This window comes from Odontomachus brunneus, unplaced genomic scaffold, assembly GCF_010583005.1.
Source record: "Odontomachus brunneus isolate Ranch 3 - 2012 unplaced genomic scaffold, Obru_v1 Obru_scaffold_056, whole genome shotgun sequence".
Taxonomy (NCBI): domain Eukaryota; kingdom Metazoa; phylum Arthropoda; class Insecta; order Hymenoptera; family Formicidae; genus Odontomachus; species Odontomachus brunneus.
In genome coordinates, this window is record NW_022639506.1 from 423713 (window position 1) to 433686 (window position 9974).

A 9974-nucleotide genomic window follows, 5' to 3' on the forward strand; every position below is an offset into this window, starting at 1 on the left:
CTTACCATTCAAAATTGCTCAATAGAAAGTTTAAATTTATACGTAATAAACATAAAATTAAACATAGAATTTTAAATTTTGAAGATTTAGGGAAATGGGAAAATATTGTTTAAAAGACTATTCTCATTACATTTGGAATCATGCTAAAAAATGAAATTTCTAAATTTTTAAAAGGTACTTTAGATGATAATTTTATTAATGAAAAAACTCGGAAAGAACAACATATTAAATATTATATCTTAATTGATTGATTGTCAAACCTGAAAATTATAAGATAAATATATTTATTATTGCATATCTAACTTAAAGAACTTAACTTTATTTGTAGAAAATAAATAAATCAATATTTGTATATCGCAATTGTTGGATTGTCTTCAAAATTTATCTAAGAAATAAGATATTAAAAATATTGATATATTATATATTATATATTATATATTGACATGCATAGTAGATATGGTTGGAAAACTGAAAAATAGAAAAATTACGATTCTACATAAGTAAAAAAATACTGTCAGTACTTTACATAAACATTAGCAATAAACATCGAAATGTCTAATATATGGGCTATTCAAAACAAACATCGTATACGATATAAAATGCAAGTGCCCTATGACTTAACGCTTTGCGTCATGATGGGACTCTCAACGTCCCACCTTTTTCCGTTTAGTTTTTAATTATTTTAACATATTTATTGATAAAAGATATAGATGTATTTGTTTCTATAATGAATTATAGAAACTTGTTTCTATTATAAATTATTGATGTCCCCAGTACATCAACAAGTGTAAAACATAAAAGAACGATCATAAATTTGCATTCGCAAAGTTACTATAAATAAAAAATGTTCAAAATTTGCTCTTTTTATGGAAAAAATGCATTTTCTACTAAACTATTGTCAATAAAAAATACCGATTTAAATATTTATTTAAAAGGCCCCAAAATATTTTTCAGAATTTTTTTAGATTCTTTTACAGTATTGTTTAGTTGTAAAAAATCAATCATAATTAATTCTTTGTGTCACAAACTTTTATTTTAGATAAATTTGTTTTAATAGTACACCCGGGAATTTTTTGGGTCGCTGATTACGAATCCAAAGTCAGAATTGCAAAATTCAAAATGGTCGATCCAATATGGTATATCAATAAATCAACAAGTTTTATTTTTTATGAAAATTACTGTATGACTGTTTTTATAATATAAAAATAATATAAAATAATATAATATAAAAATAAAAAAAATATAAAATATAAAAATATAAAAATATAAAATATAAAAAAAAAACAAAAATATATAAAATACAATAAATATATAAAAAACAAAAAATATATAAAATACAAACATAAAAACACAAAAAAATACATAAAATATAAGGAAAACAACAATGAATTAAACTAAAATCTCGCCACGTCATCGTCCTCCTAGATTTAATCCTAAGTCTAATTTTATTAAAATTAGTACATTCGTCTAAATACACATTTTTATAAAAAAATTATTTTTAAATTATTAATCGACCATATTGGATCCGCCATTATGAATTTTACAATTCTGATTTCGGATTCGTAATCTGCGACCCCAGAAACCCCCGAATACTGCTTTACATAAAAATAAAAATTATTTTTGAATTATTGGTCGGTCATATTGGATCTACCATTTTGAAGTTTGGTATTCTGACTTTGGATTCGTAATCAGCGACCCGGAGTAAAAACAACCGGGTACACTATTACAGAAAAAATAGACCTAATAAAAAAATTCGTGACACAAAGGGTTAACTTTAAACGTCGACGGCTGCAAATGCCAATTTTTAGGTACACCTGCATTTTACAATAGCACAATCTCGTAGTCTAACTAAGAAACAGTTATCTTCCTTAAATCTTTAATTGTTGTAAGCCCAAAAACATGACAGAATCAAAGCTTAATATGAGAGGAATATGTAATTATCGTATTTACTGTAATTTATCCCGTTCGAAGGTTGCTGATACGAAGTTCAATAACTTAATCATAATATTGTCAGTTGTTTTCTATAGTCAGTGTCCTATTTTTATGTCACGACGCTTACTTATGAATGACATTATTCTTTGTTACTAAAATGAAAATTTGATATTATTTGACGGCTAACATAAGAAAAAAATTAAATTGTTTCAAAATAGGTGCTGTTCCGAAATAAGTTCGCTTACTCTAGTTTTTTTTAGAAAGTATGGTGATAGTGGTTCATTGAAATGACCTTGCAACTATGCGTGTTTTCCCATGTAAATCTGAAATCTAAGAGTGCCTCATTCTCAGCGCTTAATTACTTGAACAATAAACTGTTCTAGAGGGTTGTAAGTTCCATCAAGAGGAATAAAATAGCACACTTTGAAGTGATTCTGGGCCGTGGGCCAAAAACGGCCATATTGATACTCATCTTCCCATTTAAAATCAATATGTTGTGAGAGATAGTGTATTTTAACAATGTTTTTTATATATATACTTTCAAGGAAATGACGGAAATTGTCCAAATACTTTAGCCAAAATGATTATGCGCATTAAAGCATGCCAAAAAATGGTTAAGTCCAAATTTAACCAATGCAATGCCGAAGAAACAAGGGAGTACTGGGCCTCAGAAGTTTAGATTTTTAAGTTATTTTTTTTTTACTGCGGGCCAGCTAGAGAACTTCTGTTTCCGGACCGAGTACGAGTGACTGATGATTTTAGGTCGAGTGAGAAAGAGAGTGAAGGAGAGTGAAAGAGTGTTTGAGAGTATGAAGAGAGTGAGAAGAGGAGAAGAGTGGAGTGAAAGATAGGTGAGAAAGTGTGGTTGAGGTGTGGGAAAGTGAGGGAAGGGAATAAAGAAGAGAAAAAGGAGGCAGGTATAGAGAAGTTAGAAAAGATAGAGGGGAAGGGGTGAGAAAGAAGAGAAAAGAGTAAAGGAAGATCTGGAGAGGTGGATAGAAACTAAATGTAGGAAAGTGTGACAAGAGCAACAAGGAACAGGGAATGAAGTGTAAATAAGGGAAGGATAGGGAGTAAGCGAAGACGGAAAGGAGGAGAAAGGCAAAGAGGCGAAGGAAGAAATGGAGGAGAAAGGGAAAGGCAAGATAATGAAAGGAAAGAGGGAGATAATGGGAAGTAGAAGAGAAGAGAGCGAAGGGAGTACAAGCTTGGACGAGGTGTGGAAAAGGAAGAAAAATTCGATAGGAAAGGAGAGAAAAGAAAAGGAAAAGGAAGAAGAATATGCCTTTAAAAAAAGGAAAGAAGTTACAAAGATCACCTTAAAAATGGAAAAAAGATCACCTCAAAAAAGGAAAAAAGATCATCTCAAAAAAAGGAAAAAAATGAAGGGGAATGGAGAAGGAAAGAGGGAACGCGATAAGGAGGGAAGAGAGGAATGGAAAAGTGAATTAAGGGAAAAGGGAATAAAATAGGAGTTAAAGCAAGTGGTTAAGGAAGCGGTGAGGAATCAAGGGAGAGAGATGAGGGAGGAGATGGAAGCAATGATAGGGAGAATAAGAGAGAAGGAGGAGGAAGAAAGAAAGAGGAAATGAGGGGTAGAATAGAGAAGCTTGAAAGAAGGTGAAAAGAAGGAGAGGAAGAGGAGAAGAAAGAAAGGGAAGGGAAAGGTAACAGATTAGAGGCTAGAGTAAAGGAAATGAAAAGAAGAATGGAGATGAGAGAAAGAGAGGAGAGGAGAAAAGCATATGGGTAAAGAGAAAGAAGCAGAGAAAGAAATAGAGGGAAGAATCAGAATAATGTAGAGTAAGGTGGGAGTAGGTGAAAAGATAGAGCAGGTGAAGGTGCCAAATATAAGAAAGAAAGAAGAAGAAAGGAGGATATTGGTAAGGATGAGAAGTTTTGAAAGGAATAGGATAGTGATGAGGAAGAGAAGGCATATAGGAGGAAAGGAGATAAAGATAGAAGATGATCTGGAGAGAAAGAAAGATGAGGTGGCAGTTAGAGGACATAGCGAGGAAGGAGAGAAGCAGAGGGAGGAAAGTATGGATAGGTTATGGGAAAATGCAGATAGAAGGAAAGTGGAGATAGGAAAATGGAAAAGGAGTGGAAAATGGCATATGGCGAGGGTAAAAAGTAAGGATAAGGAGTTTTGGAAACAAAATTAGAGAATGGGAAATAGTGGTTCTAGTGGAAACATGGATAGATGAGAAAGTGTGGCAGAAAATGAGAAGGAAAATTCCAAAAGAATATGAGTGGAAAATGAGATGGATAAAAAGAAAGAACAAGAAGGGAAGGGCAAGTAAAGGGATGATGATGGGAATAAAAAAAGAAATTGAAAAGAAGGAAGAAGAAGAGGAAGAGGAGGAAGAGGAAAAGATAAAGTGCGTAGTAAAAGTTGGTAGAGAAAGATGGAGAGTAGTGTGATTGTATGTGAATAAGGACTTAGATAGGAAGTTGAAGGGGTTGAAGAAATAGATGGAGGAAAGAGAGGAGGGAATAAGAATCATAGGAGGGGAATTTAATGCGAGGAAGAGGGAAAAGGTTAGTAGAGAGTGGAATCAGGAGGAGAAAACGAAATGAATAGAATGTCTAACGACAAAAAATGAATGAAGAAGAGAAAAAGTTGATAAAAGTTATAGAAGAGAGAGGGTGGGTAATTTTGAATGGATGTGTAAAAAGGGATGAGGAGAGAAATATACGTGTGGGAGAGGGGGAAGAAAGTGATAGATTATATATTAGGGGATATATAATAGGGATAGGGAGATGATGGACAAGGTGGCGTGATAGGAAATGGGAGACGTAGTGGATTCAGATCATCACCCGGTGATCATATAGCTAGAGGGAAGGAAGATAGAGAGGAAAAGGCAGAAAGAGAGGGAAAGAAATAAATATAGATGAAAATGGGATGAGGAAGAGAACAAAAGATTTAAGGAGAGAATAGAGAATATAAGTGGGAAGTGGAAAGGAATGAAGAGATAAAAGGAAAGATAAAGAGAGCACTAGAGGAAAGTGAGAAGGGATAGAAGAACAAAAGTGCTAAAAGAAGGAGCATGGTGGGATAAGGAATGCAGTGAGGAAAAAAAAGGATTAAGGTCTGAATTAAGAAAATGGAGAAAAAGTAAGGGGAACAGGGAGGAATATAGAAAGAGAAAGAGGATATATAAGAAATTATGTAAGAAGAAGAAAACGGAAGAGAGGTAGAGGATTGAAAGAGAGGCGGGCGAGGCGAGAACAGAAGATAGAGTTTGGGAGTTGGTGAATAAGAAAAGGAAAAGAAGGGGAAAGATAAATGAAAATATAAAAATGGAAAAGTAGAGAGAATATTTTATGGAGGTGATGGGGGGAGTAGAGGAAAGGATAATGAGGGTGAGTGAGGAGAGGGGAAAGGAGGGAGAGAAGAAGGAATTGAAATTTGAGGATGTAAGAAATGTAATAAGAGATCTGAGAGGAAGGAAGACAATGAGGAGGGAAGAAATGCCACACGAGGTGTGGAAATATGGAGAAGAGGAAATGGAGAAATGGACAGACGAGGTATGTAAAAGAGTGGAAAAGAATGGAGAGGGGAAGGGTGACAGGAGGAATGGGAAGAGGGTATAGTGATCCCAATATTGAAGAAGGGGAATGGAGATAAGCTAGCGGATTATAAGGGAGTAACGTTGATGCCGTTACTGTATAAGATTTATACAGCGATGCAAACGGGAAGATTGAGAGAGAAAGTGGAAAGGAAGGAACTGCTGTCGGAATGTCAAGCAGGATTGAGAAGAGGGGTAGGAACGATGGATCATATTTTTGCTATAAACTATATGAAAAACAGACAATTGGGGAGGAGAAGGGTGGGAATTATAACAGTGTTTATTGACTTCAGAGCAGCGTTCGATTCTGTAGACAAAGGGAAATTAATAGGTGTGATGAGGGAAAGGGGGATAAGAGAGGGGTTAGTAGTTAGAGTGAAGAAAATATTAAGTGAAACGAGAAGCAAGGTGAGAGTGGGAGAGAGTGGGGGAAGAATTTTAGAAGATAAAGTGTCTAAAGTAGGGTTGTCCGCTAAGTCCGATACTATTTAATATCCTAATGTCAGACTTGGAAAAGGAAATGGCAAGGGGAGGAGTAAGATTGGGAGAAGGAAAAGTGTATACTTTAGCGGATGACGTGATATTGTTAGCGGAGGAGAGAGAGGGTGCGAAAGCAATGTTAGCAAGGATGGAAAGGTATGCAAAAAGGAAAGGATTGGAAGTGAATATAGAGATGACTAAAGAAATGAGGTTCTGGAAGGTTAGGGGGAGAAGAAAGAAAATGGAGTTGAGATGGGAAGGTAAAAGGTTGGAGGAGGTAAAGGAGTAAATATTTGAAATATACAGTTCAAGGAAATAGAGGTCAGGAGGCGCACATAAGGGAAAGAAGGAAAAGAATGGTGTTGGTAATAAGTGAGATGTGGGGAATAGGAAAGAGAGTATGAGGAAAGGACTGGAAAAGAAGGTTATGGTTATTTGATACATTGGTCTGGACAATAATGGATTATAGAATAGAAGTTTGGGGATGGAAGGAGAAAAAGAATTGGAAGGATTGCATAATAGGTTCTTGAGATAAACTATGGGTTTGGCCTGGAGAACGCCAGGATATATGGTAAGGGAAGAATTAGGGAGAGAGAAGTTAAGAGAAAGGGCAGGGAGGAAAGCGTGGAAATTTGAGGAGAAGTTAGATGAAGAAAGAGGGAAAGAGATAGCAAGGAGGTGCTGGGAAGAGATGAAAGGAAGATGGAGTAGAAGGAAAGTAGTGGCAAGGTGGGAAACAGAGAGAGAGAATTGTGTGAGGGAGTAGAGAGTGAAGAAGGAGGAGAGGGTAAGATATGAGGAATTATTGAAAAGAGAGGGGAAAAACAGAAGGAAGGAAGGTGAGAAAGAATAAGGATATCTAGAGTGGTATAATTAGATGATATGAGTGGGTAAAGGGGGAAGGGATACCGAAGTATTTGAAAAAAGGATGAAAGGTGGAAAGTAGTTAGGTTTAGGTTGGGGAATGAGTTGAAGAGGGAAGGTACTCGGAAGAAAAGGAGAAGAGAAAATGTAGAATATGTGGAGGAGAGGAAGAGACATAGGAGCATGCTTGGGAAAGATATTGGCGAGGGGGTAATGGGGGTAGTTGGCAGGAAATGGTGGAGAAAATTTTGGGGGAAGAAGGAGATGGAGAGGAGTAGGTGAAGGAGATGGAGAGAATGAGGAACAAAGGAAGAGGGCGAAGGAGAGGGAAGGAGGAGAAAGAGTGATTGAAGGAATGGGATGTAAGAAAGAGGGAGAATGGGATGTGGGGGGAGACAAAGAGAGAAAGAGAAAGAAGGAAACAAAAGGACAGGGGTGGACGGATGACGAGAAATTTGTAAATTAGTAAATAAGTTAGTTTGTAACGTAGTTGTAAGTTAGATTAGATTAGTTTTAAGATAGTTATAAGTTAGTAATTAGAAGAGTAGGAAGGAAAGGGAGGAGGAAGAAGTGACGTGTGTATGCGTGTGGCGGGTAGGACTGAGTGAAAAGAAATGCGTAGAATGTAAGAATTTATGTAATTGTAACTTCATAGAGGATTAATAAAATCCTAGTAATAATAATACGGCAGGCTAGCTAAGCTATGCGTCTTGTGCAACTGCACAACAAATTTCTTACTTATTTTTAAAAACTATGTTATAGAGGAAGCTCTTGGCTTTCCAAAATGCCAAAAATGACCAAATCGGACAATACAGTAAAAAATTATGTCAGTTTTTGTAAAAATTTTTATTCACTTCTAGTTGAATTTAAGCAAAACGGCGACATATCCTAGTACTTGTTCATATAAAATGACAACTTTTGCTTGCTTTGGCCGATTTTGATAATCTTGGGCATTATGGAAAGTAGAAAAGCTCCTCTATAACATATATTTTTCACAAATCATAGGAAAATTTTGGATTCTTATTTTGGAACCAAATCAAAAATTAAAGAATATTCCAAAAATTAAAGAAAATCATTTAATTTGATGTAACATTTACATTAAATTAAAAAAAAAACTGGTAAGAGAATCGAATTCTACGTTAAAAATATTATAAGAAACATTTTATATAAAACATTTTAAGACAAAACATAAGTTATTTTATTTTTAAGCTTAAGAATTTAACCCATTTTGTCTTCTTTATTACAATAATTTTGACAGAAAACGTCTATAGATCTTTCCGACACTAGACACTCTATAGATGTAAGACATGCCCTTTCCGAATCTGAAGTCCATTCTTGCTATCTCGCGCCATTTTTTCAATATAGCGGCTAAAACGCCAAAAAAATTGGAAATAAAATAGAATATCGTTTGTTTGTATCTCACTTTGGCATGATCCTGTCATAAGATTCTGCTAGTTGTCTGGGTCTGGTGGCATAATGTCTTTAGTTAAAATATGGTGCTATGCGGATAAAAAAATTCATTATAGCGCATTCAAGATGGCAGCTTTTATAAGAAAATTTTTGTTTTTATTGCTTTCTACACATTATCACCCACTTGCATTTGCGTGATCAATATTATTGAAATATGATTTAAATAAAATTAAATTGCAATGTACCACGACATAACCAAGAAAAATCCAAAATGACGGAGATTTTCAAGTTTTTTGTAAAATTTTGAATTTTTATTCGTTTTTGTCACATACCCGATTATTCCTTCACGCTTTTGTTGATTCTGAAGCTTACACTTCTGAAAAATAGTAATAGCAGCAAAATATTATAGTTCTAAGATGTAACATAAACACTATACTGAGCTTGATTTTTACAGTAACTTATGGCGATATTATCACAATTTAGTTGTATTTCTTTTTTTGCTGTAGTGTAATAAATATAGAATATAATATATAATAGATCCAAAGGTTTGACATAACCTTAAAATGGGATAGTTCAACACATTTTTGCAACTTATGGTTATATAACCATGCTAGAATTGCAATTCTTGTGAAGAAAATAATACTGAATGTAATAATAAAGAATGTAATATGTGATGATTCTCATAAGTAATATGACCTCAAAATGTTGGGTTGTCGGAAAAGTCATGATGATTTTTGCAACAGATGGTGCTAATTCATTTTTGGAAGTACTAGAGACATTCGCATCTATGTTATTGCTATGTCATTTGACAGCTGACAGTACTAGCTTCATTCTAAAAAAAAAAATTGAGCGATTTGATTGAGTTTTGGAGATTTTATAACAAGTTGAAGATGGAAGACTAAACCGTGCATTTTCGCTATATATTACTGTTTTACTTCCGTAAAGGGAAGAACGCGCGTCAAGCTTGTGAAAAGTTGCGTAAAGTTTACAGTGACAATGCTGTACAAGAACATTTTGGATTTTTTTGGTTATGTCGTGGTACATTGCGATTTAATTACATTTAAATCATATTTTAATACTACAGGTTACGCAAATGCAAATAGGTGATAAATAATTTGTAAAACGCGATAAAAACAAAAATTTCCTTTAAAAAACCGCTATATTGAATACGTTATAATGAATTTTTTTATTTGCCTAGCACCATATTTTAGCTAAAGATATTATGCCATTAGATCCAGACAACTAGCACGATCCTATGACATGGATCCAGGATCATGTCAAAAAAGTGAGATATAAACAAACGATGTTTTTTTCAATTTTTGGCGTTTTAGCCGCCATATTGTAAAAATGGCGCTTGATAGCAAAAAATGGACTTCAGATTCGAAAAGCGCATGTCTTCCCTACTGAAAAATTTCTATTGAGATCACAATTGAATTCCCAATTGAATTCTCAATTAAATTCTCAATTGAATTCTCAGTTGAGGTTTCCGCAAAATTTCGCATGTAAGATCTCAATTGAGATATTTGTATCTGATGGAAATAATTCATTGAAAATATAATGAACTTTTGCTGAAATATGTTTGAAAAGCATTCACAATTTTGACCCAATTTCATTAAAATTTCATTATAATTTCATTAATATTTCGATAATATTTTATTAAGAGAGTAGAAAAATTCAGTGAAAAATTATTATTAATTAAAATATTTAGAAAAGTAT